The 12344-nt window shown below is 42.0% G+C and overlaps 11 non-coding genes across 11 annotated transcripts; 6 read left to right on the top strand and 5 right to left on the bottom strand.

Annotated features, from left to right (window-relative positions):
* The first annotated feature begins 1050 nt into the window (after positions 1–1050).
* trnak-cuu (transfer RNA lysine (anticodon CUU)) lies at positions 1051–1123 on the top strand. Its single transcript has one exon. It is a non-coding gene; the product is annotated as a tRNA-Lys (tRNA).
* Positions 1124–1212: 89 nt separating this feature from the next.
* Positions 1213–1286, bottom strand: trnan-guu (transfer RNA asparagine (anticodon GUU)). Its single transcript has one exon. It is a non-coding gene; the product is annotated as a tRNA-Asn (tRNA).
* A 1151-nt stretch (positions 1287–2437) lies between these two features.
* Positions 2438–2510, top strand: trnak-cuu (transfer RNA lysine (anticodon CUU)). The gene has a single exon. It is a non-coding gene; the product is annotated as a tRNA-Lys (tRNA).
* Positions 2511–3824: 1314 nt separating this feature from the next.
* On the top strand, positions 3825–3897 carry trnak-cuu (transfer RNA lysine (anticodon CUU)). Its single transcript has one exon. It is a non-coding gene; the product is annotated as a tRNA-Lys (tRNA).
* Positions 3898–5373: 1476 nt separating this feature from the next.
* On the bottom strand, positions 5374–5447 carry trnan-guu (transfer RNA asparagine (anticodon GUU)). Its single transcript has one exon. It is a non-coding gene; the product is annotated as a tRNA-Asn (tRNA).
* A 2538-nt stretch (positions 5448–7985) lies between these two features.
* trnak-cuu (transfer RNA lysine (anticodon CUU)) lies at positions 7986–8058 on the top strand. The gene has a single exon. It is a non-coding gene; the product is annotated as a tRNA-Lys (tRNA).
* An 85-nt stretch (positions 8059–8143) lies between these two features.
* Positions 8144–8217, bottom strand: trnan-guu (transfer RNA asparagine (anticodon GUU)). The gene has a single exon. It is a non-coding gene; the product is annotated as a tRNA-Asn (tRNA).
* Positions 8218–9368: 1151 nt separating this feature from the next.
* trnak-cuu (transfer RNA lysine (anticodon CUU)) lies at positions 9369–9441 on the top strand. The gene has a single exon. It is a non-coding gene; the product is annotated as a tRNA-Lys (tRNA).
* Positions 9442–9530: 89 nt separating this feature from the next.
* trnan-guu (transfer RNA asparagine (anticodon GUU)) lies at positions 9531–9604 on the bottom strand. The gene has a single exon. It is a non-coding gene; the product is annotated as a tRNA-Asn (tRNA).
* A 1313-nt stretch (positions 9605–10917) lies between these two features.
* Positions 10918–10991, bottom strand: trnan-guu (transfer RNA asparagine (anticodon GUU)). Its single transcript has one exon. It is a non-coding gene; the product is annotated as a tRNA-Asn (tRNA).
* Positions 10992–12142: 1151 nt separating this feature from the next.
* On the top strand, positions 12143–12215 carry trnak-cuu (transfer RNA lysine (anticodon CUU)). Its single transcript has one exon. It is a non-coding gene; the product is annotated as a tRNA-Lys (tRNA).
* The last annotated feature ends 129 nt before the right edge of the window (positions 12216–12344 follow it).

Here is a 12344-nt window from a genome sequence, read left to right as displayed (position 1 = left end):
GATGCAACATCAAGGTCACTCACACTTTTCTGCTAGCTTGTCTAAAATTTGCCCTTCCTTCAATTACTCACTTGTCACGACCTGCAGGTCTTCAAACAAAAGGTCAGTTTGTAGACCCTTTTCCTGTCACAGTTTTGATCCTTTTGTCCACCAGTCATCGGAATGTGTATGATTTTCACCAGTTTACACAGTGTAGCTCCCTTGCCTTCAGTTGCAGGGTTATGTCCTCTTAGATATGACGCTTTTGAAATTATATGTGAAAATGCACCCAAAACCTATTCAAAACAGATTTGATGGAAGCACTGCAGGAGCTCTGCTCCAAGACGCATTTTGTCCAGAAAATGTGGTGTCATGAATGCATCCATATCACCAACACACATTTACAAACCAAACCATAGGCAATAAAATACATGAGTAAACTGATTTGTGGACCTTTGTGGCACTTGGTACTGCTGAGATCAGGATCATTACAGAGTTCAGCAATCATTTTCCCAACTAGGTCATTGATACATTGGAATCCCCAATGTTTTCTGGAACAGAATATGCCTTTCGGATGAGAATAAAAAAAGACTTCAAGAACCAAAAAAGAAGTTAAGCTGCCTTCAGCTGATGTACTCAGACTAACGGGAAACACTTTAAATCCCAAGGTGAAATGCACATGGTCAAAATTTCATCAGGACAGAGTACATGTTTTACTTTGATATTAAGAGCGATCACTGGATTGTCTTCCAGTAAATTAATGTTTTCTTCCGCTACAAAACGTTTTTTCAACAACTATAAAGAGGCTATGCAACGAAACTGAGCGGGGATGTCAAGTGCCTTTAATGGTACATTTTTGACCCCACTTCAAATGCTGCTGTTACCTGACCAGTTCGATTGTTAGTTTGCCAGATTCTCAATCTCTGGGATGTGAGATCATGCACCAGGTTTAGTGAATGTTTAAGGGTGAAGGTCTTTAGTCTCTGCACAAATTCCACAAACATAGCTCAGGTCCTGCTCAACATGTCAACATGTGGCGACAGCAAGTGCTTTTGGGGTCCTACATAAAACGCCCGGCTAGCTCAGTCGGTAGAGCATGAGACTCTTAATCTCAGGGTCGTGGGTTCGAGCCCCACGTTGGGCGAGAGGCTGATTTGTTTGAGAGAAATGTTGAAATTTAGTTAATCTGTTTGCGCAAAATACGTCTAAAAAAGAAGAGAAAGGAACATACATCGTCCCTGGGTGGGCTCGAACCACCATCCTTTCGGTTAACAGCCGAACGCGCTAACCGATTGCGCCACAGAGACCACATGCTTCGGTGCTTACATAGTTCTTCCTCAAAAGAAAAATCCAACAAGCACATTCCTCCTGTTTGCTGGCTTTTGATGAAATGAGCCAATGCATAAAGGATGCAACATCAAGGTCACTCACACTTTTCTGCTAGCTTGTCTAAAATTTGCCCTTCCTTCAATTACTCACTTGTCAAGACCTGCAGGTCTTCAAACAAAAGGTCAGTTTGTAGACCCTTTTCCTGTCACAGTTTTGATCCTTTTGTCCACCAGTCATCGGAATGTGTATGATTTTCACCAGTTTACACAGTGTAGCTCCCTTGCCTTCAGTTGCAGGGTTATGTCCTCTTAGATATGACGCTTTTGAAATTATATGTGAAAATGCACCCAAAACCTATTCAAAACAGATTTGATGGAAGCACTGCAGGAGCTCTGCTCCAAGACGCATTTTGTCCAGAAAATGTGGTGTCATGAATGCATCCATATCACCAACACACATTTACAAACCAAACCATAGGCAATAAAATACATGAGTAAACTGATTTGTGGACCTTTGTGGCACTTGGTACTGCTGAGATCAGGATCATTACAGAGTTCAGCAATCATTTTCCCAACTAGGTCATTGATACATTGGAATCCCCAATGTTTTCTGGAACAGAATATGCCTTTCGGATGAGAATAAAAAAAGACTTCAAGAACCAAAAAAGAAGTTAAGCTGCCTTCAGCTGATGTACTCAGACTAACGGGAAACACTTTAAATCCCAAGGTGAAATGCACATGGTCAAAATTTTATCAGGACAGAGTACATGTTTTACTTTGATATTAAGAGCGATCACTGGATTGTCTTCCAGTAAATTAATGTTTTCTTCCGCTACAAAACGTTTTTTCAACAACTATAAAGAGGCTATGCAACGAAACTGAGCGGGGATGTCAAGTGCCTTTAATGGTACATTTTTGACCCCACTTCAAATGCTGCTGTTACCTGACCAGTTCGATTGTTAGTTTGCCAGATTCTCAATCTCTGGGATGTGAGATCATGCACCAGGTTTAGTGAATGTTTAAGTGTGAAGGTCTTTAGTCTCTGCACAAATTCCACAAACATAGCTCAGGTCCTGCTCAACATGTCAACATGTGGCGACAGCAAGTGCTTTTGGGGTCCTACAAAAAACGCCCGGCTAGCTCAGTCGGTAGAGCATGAGACTCTTAATCTCAGGGTCGTGGGTTCGAGCCCCACGTTGGGCGAGAGGCTGATTTGTTTGAGAGAAATGTTGAAATTTAGTTAATCTGTTTCCGCAAAATACGTCTAAAAAAGAAGAGAAAGGAACATACATCTTCCCTGGGTGGGCTCGAACCACCATCCTTTCGGTTAACAGCCGAACGCGCTAACCGATTGCGCCACAGAGACCAGATGCTTCTGTGCTTACATAGTTCTTCCTCAAAAGAAAAACCCAACAAGCACATTCCTCCTGTTTGCTGGCTTTTGATGAAATGAGCCAATGCATAAAGGATGCAACATCAAGGTCACTCACACTTTTCTGCTAGCTTGTCTAAAATTTGCCCTTCCTTCAATTACTCACTTGTCAAGACCTGCAGGTCTTCAAACAAAAGGTCAGTTTGTAGACCCTTTTCCTGTCACAGTTTTGATCCTTTTGTCCACCAGTCATCGGAATGTGTATGATTTTCACCAGTTTACACAGTGTAGCTCCCTTGCCTTCAGTTGCAGGGTTATGTCCTCTTAGATATGACGCTTTTGAAATTATATGTGAAAATGCACCCAAAACCTATTCAAAACAGATTTGATGGAAGCACTGCAGGAGCTCTGCTCCAAGACGCATTTTGTCCAGAAAATGTGGTGTCATGAATGCATCCATATCACCAACACACATTTACAAACCAAACCATAGGCAATAAAATACATGAGTAAACTGATTTGTGGACCTTTGTGGCACTTGGTACTGCTGAGATCAGGATCATTACAGAGTTCAGCAATCATTTTCCCAACTAGGTCATTGATACATTGGAATCCCCAATGTTTTCTGGAACAGAATATGCCTTTCGGATGAGAATTAAAAAAGACTTCAAGAACCAAAAAAGAAGTTAAGCTGCCTTCAGCTGATGTACTCAGACTAACGGGAAACACTTTAAATCCCAAGGTGAAATGCACATGGTCAAAATTTTATCAGGACAGAGTACATGTTTTACTTTGATATTAAGAGCGATCACTGGATTGTCTTCCAGTAAATTAATGTTTTCTTCCGCTACAAAACGTTTTTTCAACAACTATAAAGAGGCTATGCAACGAAACTGAGCGGGGATGTCAAGTGCCTTTAATGGTACATTTTTGACCCCACTTCAAATGCTGCTGTTACCTGACCAGTTCGATTGTTAGTTTGCCAGATTCTCAATCTCTGGGATGTGAGATCATGCACCAGGTTTAGTGAATGTTTAAGTGTGAAGGTCTTTAGTCTCTGCACAAATTCCACAAACATAGCTCAGGTCCTGCTCAACATGTCAACATGTGGCGACAGCAAGTGCTTTTGGGGTCCTACAAAAAACGCCCGGCTAGCTCAGTCGGTAGAGCATGAGACTCTTAATCTCAGGGTCGTGGGTTCGAGCCCCACGTTGGGCGAGAGGCTGATTTGTTTGAGAGAAATGTTGAAATTTAGTTAATCTGTTTGCGCAAAATACGTCTAAAAAAGAAGAGAAAGGAACATACATCTTCCCTGGGTGGGCTCGAACCACCATCCTTTCGGTTAACAGCCGAACGCGCTAACCGATTGCGCCACAGAGACCAGATGCTTCTGTGCTTACATAGTTCTTCCTCAAAAGAAAAACCCAACAAGCACATTCCTCCTGTTTGCTGGCTTTTGATGAAATGAGCCAATGCATAAAGGATGCAACAACAAGGTCACTCACACTTTTCTGCTAGCTTGTCTAAAATTTGCCCTTCCTTCAATTACTCACTTGTCAAGACCTGCAGGTCTTCAAACAAAAGGTCAGTTTGTAGACCCTTTTCCTGTCAAAGTTTTGATCCTTTTGTCCACCAGTCATCGGAATGTGTATGATTTTCACCAGTTTACACAGTGTAGCTCCCTTGCCTTCAGTTGCAGGGTTATGTCCTCTTAGATATGACGCTTTTGAAATTATATGTGAAAATGCACCCAAAACCTATTCAAAACAGATTTGATGGAAGCACTGCAGGAGCTCTGCTCCAAGATGCATTTTGTCCAGAAAATGTGGTGTCATGAATGCATCCATATCACCAACACACATTTACAAACCAAACCATAGGCAATAAAATACATGAGTAAACTGATTTGTGGACCTTTGTGGCACTTGGTACTGCTGAGATCAGGATCATTACAGAGTTCAGCAATCATTTTCCCAACTAGGTCATTGATACATTGGAATCCCCAATGTTTTCTGGAACAGAATATGCCTTTCGGATGAGAATAAAAAAAGACTTCAAGAACCAAAAAAGAAGTTAAGCTGCCTTCAGCTGATGTACTCAGACTAACGGGAAACACTTTAAATCCCAAGGTGAAATGCACATGGTCAAAATTTTATCAGGACAGAGTACATGTTTTACTTTGATATTAAGAGCGATCACTGGATTGTCTTCCAGTAAATTAATGTTTTCTTCCGCTACAAAACGTTTTTTCAACAACTATAAAGAGGCTATGCAACGAAACTAAGCGGGGATGTCAAGTGCCTTTAATGGTACATTTTTGACCCCACTTCAAATGCTGCTGTTACCTGACCAGTTCGATTGTTAGTTTGCCAGATTCTCAATCTCTGGGATGTGAGATCATGCACCAGGTTTAGTGAATGTTTAAGGGTGAAGGTCTTTAGTCTCTGCACAAATTCCACAAACATAGCTCAGGTCCTGCTCAACATGTCAACATGTGGCGACAGCAAGTGCTTTTGGGGTCCTACATAAAACGCCCGGCTAGCTCAGTCGGTAGAGCATGAGACTCTTTATCACAGGGTCGTGGGTTCGAGCCCCACGTTGGGCGAGAGGCTGATTTGTTTGAGAGAAATGTTGAAATTTAGTTAATCTGTTTGCGCAAAATACGTCTAAAAAAGAAGAGAAAGGAACATACATCGTCCCTGGGTGGGCTCGAACCACCATCCTTTCGGTTAACAGCCGAACGCGCTAACCGATTGCGCCACAGAGACCAGATGCTTCGGTGCTTACATAGTTCTTCCTCAAAAGAAAAACCCAACAAGCACATTCCACCTGTTTGCTGGCTTTTGATGAAATGAGCCAATGCATAAAGGATGCAACATCAAGGTCACTCACACTTTTCTGCTAGCTTGTCTAAAATTTGCCCTTCCTTCAATTACTCACTTGTCACGACCTGCAGGTCTTCAAACAAAAGGTCAGTTTGTAGACCCTTTTCCTGTCACAATTTTGATCCTTTTGTCCACCAGTCATCGGAATGTGTATGATTTTCACCAGTTTACACAGTGTAGCTCCCTTGCCTTCAGTTGCAGGGTTATGTCCTCTTAGATATGACGCTTTTGAAATTATATGTGAAAATGCACCCAAAACCTATTCAAAACAGATTTGATGGAAGCACTGCAGGAGCTCTGCTCCAAGACGCATTTTGTCCAGAAAATGTGGTGTCATGAATGCATCCATATCACCAACACACATTTACAAACCAAACCATAGGCAATAAAATACATGAGTAAACTGATTTGTGGACCTTTGTGGCACTTGGTACTGCTGAGATCAGGATCATTACAGAGTTCAGCAATCATTTTCCCAACTAGGTCATTGATACATTGGAATCCCCAATGTTTTCTGGAACAGAATATGCCTTTCGGATGAGAATAAAAAAAGACTTCAAGAACCAAAAAAGAAGTTAAGCTGCCTTCAGCTGATGTACTCAGACTAACGGGAAACACTTTAAATCCCAAGGTGAAATGCACATGGTCAAAATTTTATCAGGACAGAGTACATGTTTTACTTTGATATTAAGAGCGATCACTGGATTGTCTTCCAGTAAATTAATGTTTTCTTCCGCTACAAAATGTTTTTTCAACAACTATAAAGAGGCTATGCAACGAAACTGAGCGGGGATGTCAAGTGCCTTTAATGGTACATTTTTGACCCCACTTCAAATGCTGCTGTTACCTGACCAGTTCGATTGTTAGTTTGCCAGATTCTCAATCTCTGGGATGTGAGATCATGCACCAGGTTTAGTGAATGTTTAAGGGTGAAGGTCTTTAGTCTCTGCACAAATTCCACAAACATAGCTCAGGTCCTGCTCAACATGTCAACATGTGGCAACAGCAAGTGCTTTTGGGGTCCTACAAAAAACGTCCGGCTCGCTCAGTCGGTAGAGCATGAGACTCTTAATCTCAGGGTCGTGGGTTCGAGCCCCACGTTGGGCGAGAGGCTGATTTGTTTGAGAGAAATGTTGAAATTTAGTTAATCTGTTTGCGCAAAATACGTCTAAAAAAGAAGAGAAAGGAACACACATCTTCCCTGGGTGGGCCCGAACCACCATCCTTTCGGTTAACAGCCGAACGCGCTAACCGATTGCGCCACAGAGACCAGATGCTTCTGTGCTTACATAGTTCTTCCTCAAAAGAAAAACCCAACAAGCACATTCCTCCTGTTTGCTGGCTTTTGATGAAATGAGCCAATGCATAAAGGATGCAACATCAAGGTCACTCACACTTTTCTGCTAGCTTGTCTAAAATTTGCCCTTCCTTCTATTACTCACTTGTCAAGACCTGCAGGTCTTCAAACAAAAGGTCAGTTTGTAGACCCTTTTCCTGTCAAAGTTTTGATCCTTTTGTCCACCAGTCATCGGAATGTGTATGATTTTCACCAGTTTACACAGTGTAGCTCCCTTGCCTTCAGTTGCAGGGTTATGTCCTCTTAGATATGACGCTTTTGAAATTATATGTGAAAATGCACCCAAAACCTATTCAAAACAGATTTGATGGAAGCACTGCAGGAGCTCTGCTCCAAGACGCATTTTGTCCAGAAAATGTGGTGTCATGAATGCATCCATATCACCAACACACATTTACAAACCAAACCATAGGCAATAAAATACATGAGTAAACTGATTTGTGGACCTTTGTGGCACTTGGTACTGCTGAGATCAGGATCATTACAGAGTTCAGCAATCATTTTCCCAACTAGGTCATTGATACATTGGAATCCCCAATGTTTTCTGGAACAGAATATGCCTTTCGGATGAGAATAAAAAAAGACTTCAAGAACCAAAAAAGAAGTTAAGCTGCCTTCAGCTGATGTACTCAGACTAACGGGAAACACTTTAAATCCCAAGGTGAAATGCACATGGTCAAAATTTTATCAGGACAGAGTACATGTTTTACTTTGATATTAAGAGCGATCACTGGATTGTCTTCCAGTAAATTAATGTTTTCTTCCGCTACAAAACGTTTTTTCAACAACTATAAAGAGGCTATGCAACGAAACTAAGCGGGGATGTCAAGTGCCTTTAATGGTACATTTTTGACCCCACTTCAAATGCTGCTGTTACCTGACCAGTTCGATTGTTAGTTTGCCAGATTCTCAATCTCTGGGATGTGAGATCATGCACCAGGTTTAGTGAATGTTTAAGGGTGAAGGTCTTTAGTCTCTGCACAAATTCCACAAACATAGCTCAGGTCCTGCTCAACATGTCAACATGTGGCGACAGCAAGTGCTTTTGGGGTCCTACATAAAAAGCCCGGCTAGCTCAGTCGGTAGAGCATGAGACTCTTAATCTCAGGGTCGTGGGTTCGAGCCCCACGTTGGGCGAGAGGCTGATTTGTTTGAGAGAAATGTTGAAATTTAGTTAATCTGCGCAAAATACGTCTAAAAAAGAAGAGAAAGGAACATACATCGTCCCTGGGTGGGCTCGAACCACCATCCTTTCGGTTAACAGCCGAACGCGCTAACCGATTGCGCCACAGAGACCAGATGCTTCGGTGCTTACATAGTTCTTCCTCAAAAGAAAAACCCAACAAGCACATTCCTCCTGTTTGCTGGCTTTTGATGAAATGAGCCAATGCATAAAGGATGCAACATCAAGGTCACTCACACTTTTCTGCTAGCTTGTCTAAAATTTGCCCTTCCTTCAATTACTCACTTGTCACGACCTGCAGGTCTTCAAACAAAAGGTCAGTTTGTAGACCCTTTTCCTGTCACAGTTTTGATCCTTTTGTCCACCAGTCATCGGAATGTGTATGATTTTCACCAGTTTACACAGTGTAGCTCCCTTGCCTTCAGTTGCAGGGTTATGTCCTCTTAGATATGACGCTTTTGAAATTATATGTGAAAATGCACCCAAAACCTATTCAAAACAGATTTGATGGAAGCACTGCAGGAGCTCTGCTCCAAGACGCATTTTGTCCAGAAAATGTGGTGTCATGAATGCATCCATATCACCAACACACATTTACAAACCAAACCATAGGCAATAAAATACATGAGTAAACTGATTTGTGGACCTTTGTGGCACTTGGTACTGCTGAGATCAGGATCATTACAGAGTTCAGCAATCATTTTCCCAACTAGGCCATTGATACATTGGAATCCCCAATGTTTTCTGGAACAGAATATGCCTTTCGGATGAGAATAAAAAAAGACTTCAAGAACCAAAAAAGAAGTTAAGCTGCCTTCAGCTGATGTACTCAGACTAACGGGAAACACTTTAAATCCCAAGGTGAAATGCACATGGTCAAAATTTTATCAGGACAGAGTACATGTTTTACTTTGATATTAAGAGCGATCACTGGATTGTCTTCCAGTAAATTAATGTTTTCTTCCGCTACAAAATGTTTTTTCAACAACTATAAAGAGGCTATGCAACGAAACTGAGCGGGGATGTCAAGTGCCTTTAATGGTACATTTTTGACCCCACTTCAAATGCTGCTGTTACCTGACCAGTTCGATTGTTAGTTTGCCAGATTCTCAATCTCTGGGATGTGAGATCATGCACCAGGTTTAGTGAATGTTTAAGGGTGAAGGTCTTTAGTCTCTGCACAAATTCCACAAACATAGCTCAGGTCCTGCTCAACATGTCAACATGTGGCGACAGCAAGTGCTTTTGGGGTCCTACATAAAACGCCCGGCTAGCTCAGTCGGTAGAGCATGAGACTCTTAATCTCAGGGTCGTGGGTTCGAGCCCCACGTTGGGCGAGAGGCTGATTTGTTTGAGAGAAATGTTGAAATTTAGTTAATCTGTTTGCGCAAAATATGTCTAAAAAAGAAGAGAAAGGAACATACATCGTCCCTGGGTGGGCTCGAACCACCATCCTTTCGGTTAACAGCCGAACGCGCTAACCGATTGCGCCACAGAGACCAGATGCTTCGGTGCTTACATAGTTCTTCCTCAAAAGAAAAACCCAACAAGCACATTCCTCCTGTTTGCTGGCTTTTGATGAAATGAGCCAATGCATAAAGGATGCAACATCAAGGTCACTCACACTTTTCTGCTAGCTTGTCTAAAATTTGCCCTTCCTTCAATTACTCACTTGTCACGACCTGCAGGTCTTCAAACAAAAGGTCAGTTTGTAGACCCTTTTCCTGTCACAGTTTTGATCCTTTTGTCCACCAGTCATCGGAATGTGTATGATTTTCACCAGTTTACACAGTGTAGCTCCCTTGCCTTCAGTTGCAGGGTTATGTCCTCTTAGATATGACGCTTTTGAAATTATATGTGAAAATGCACCCAAAACCTATTCAAAACAGATTTGATGGAAGCACTGCAGGAGCTCTGCTCCAAGACGCATTTTGTCCAGAAAATGTGGTGTCATGAATGCATCCATATCACCAACACACATTTACAAACCAAACCATAGGCAATAAAATACATGAGTAAACTGATTTGTGGACCTTTGTGGCACTTGGTACTGCTGAGATCAGGATCATTACAGAGTTCAGCAATCATTTTCCCAACTAGGTCATTGATACATTGGAATCCCCAATGTTTTCTGGAACAGAATATGCCTTTCGGATGAGAATAAAAAAAGACTTCAAGAACCAAAAAAGAAGTTAAGCTGCCTTCAGCTGATGTACTCAGACTAACGGGAAACACTTTAAATCCCAAGGTGAAATGCACATGGTCAAAATTTTATCAGGACAGAGTACATGTTTTACTTTGATATTAAGAGCGATCACTGGATTGTCTTCCAGTAAATTAATGTTTTCTTCCGCTACAAAATGTTTTTTCAACAACTATAAAGAGGCTATGCAACGAAACTGAGCGGGGATGTCAAGTGCCTTTAATGGTACATTTTTGACCCCACTTCAAATGCTGCTGTTACCTGACCAGTTCGATTGTTAGTTTGCCAGATTCTCAATCTCTGGGATGTGAGATCATGCACCAGGTTTAGTGAATGTTTAAGGGTGAAGGTCTTTAGTCTCTGCACAAATTCCACAAACATAGCTCAGGTCCTGCTCAACATGTCAACATGTGGCGACAGCAAGTGCTTTTGGGGTCCTACAAAAAACGTCCGGCTCGCTCAGTCGGTAGAGCATGAGACTCTTAATCTCAGGGTCGTGGGTTCGAGCCCCACGTTGGGCGAGAGGCTGATTTGTTTGAGAGAAATGTTGAAATTTAGTTAATCTGTTTGCGCAAAATACGTCTAAAAAAGAAGAGAAAGGAACATACATCGTCCCTGGGTGGGCTCGAACCACCATCCTTTCGGTTAACAGCCGAACGCGCTAACCGATTGCGCCACAGAGACCAGATGCTTCGGTGCTTACATAGTTCTTCCTCAAAAGAAAAACCCAACAAGCACATTCCTCCTGTTTGCTGGCTTTTGATGAAATGAGCCAATGCATAAAGGATGCAACATCAAGGTCACTCACACTTTTCTGCTAGCTTGTCTAAAATTTGCCCTTCCTTCAATTACTCACTTGTCACGACCTGCAGGTCTTCAAACAAAAGGTCAGTTTGTAGACCCTTTTCCTGTCAAAGTTTTGATCCTTTTGTCCACCAGTCATCGGAATGTGTATGATTTTCACCAGTTTACACAGTGTAGCTCCCTTGCCTTCAGTTGCAGGGTTATGTCCTCTTAGATATGACGCTTTTGAAATTATATGTGAAAATGCACCCAAAACCTATTCAAAACAGATTTGATGGAAGCACTGCAGGAGCTCTGCTCCAAGACGCATTTTGTCCAGAAAATGTGGTGTCATGAATGCATCCATATCACCAACACACATTTACAAACCAAACCATAGGCAATAAAATACATGAGTAAACTGATTTGTGGACCTTTGTGGCACTTGGTACTGCTGAGATCAGGATCATTACAGAGTTCAGCAATCATTTTCCCAACTAGGTCATTGATACATTGGAATCCCCAATGTTTTCTGGAACAGAATATGCCTTTCGGATGAGAATAAAAAAAGACTTCAAGAACCAAAAAAGAAGTTAAGCTGCCTTCAGCTGATGTACTCAGACTAACGGGAAACACTTTAAATCCCAAGGTGAAATGCACATGGTCAAAATTTTATCAGGACAGAGTACATGTTTTACTTTGATATTAAGAGCGATCACTGGATTGTCTTCCAGTAAATTAATGTTTTCTTCCGCTACAAAACGTTTTTTCAACAACTATAAAGAGGCTATGCAACGAAACTGAGCGGGGATGTCAAGTGCCTTTAATGGTACATTTTTGACCCCACTTCAAATGCTGCTGTTACCTGACCAGTTCGATTGTTAGTTTGCCAGATTCTCAATCTCTGGGATGTGAGATCATGCACCAGGTTTAGTGAATGTTTAAGGGTGAAGGTCTTTAGTCTCTGCACAAATTCCACAAACATAGCTCAGGTCCTGCTCAACATGTCAACATGTGGCGACAGCAAGTGCTTTTGGGGTCCTACATAAAACGCCCGGCTAGCTCAGTCGGTAGAGCATGAGACTCTTAATCTCAGGGTCGTGGGTTCGAGCCCCACGTTGGGCGAGAGGCTGATTTGTTTGAGAGAAATGTTGAAATTTAGTTAATCTGCGCAAAATACGTCTAAAAAAGAAGAGAAAGGAACATACATCGTCCCTGGGTGGGCTCGAACCACCATCCTTTCGGTTAACAGCC

Source organism: Brachyhypopomus gauderio, chromosome 1 (assembly GCF_052324685.1).
Source record: "Brachyhypopomus gauderio isolate BG-103 chromosome 1, BGAUD_0.2, whole genome shotgun sequence".
In the NCBI taxonomy this organism is placed as follows: Eukaryota; Metazoa; Chordata; class Actinopteri; order Gymnotiformes; family Hypopomidae; genus Brachyhypopomus; species Brachyhypopomus gauderio.
The sequence above is the reverse complement of the archived record's forward strand: the minus strand, read 5'-3'. Positions and strand labels throughout refer to the sequence as shown.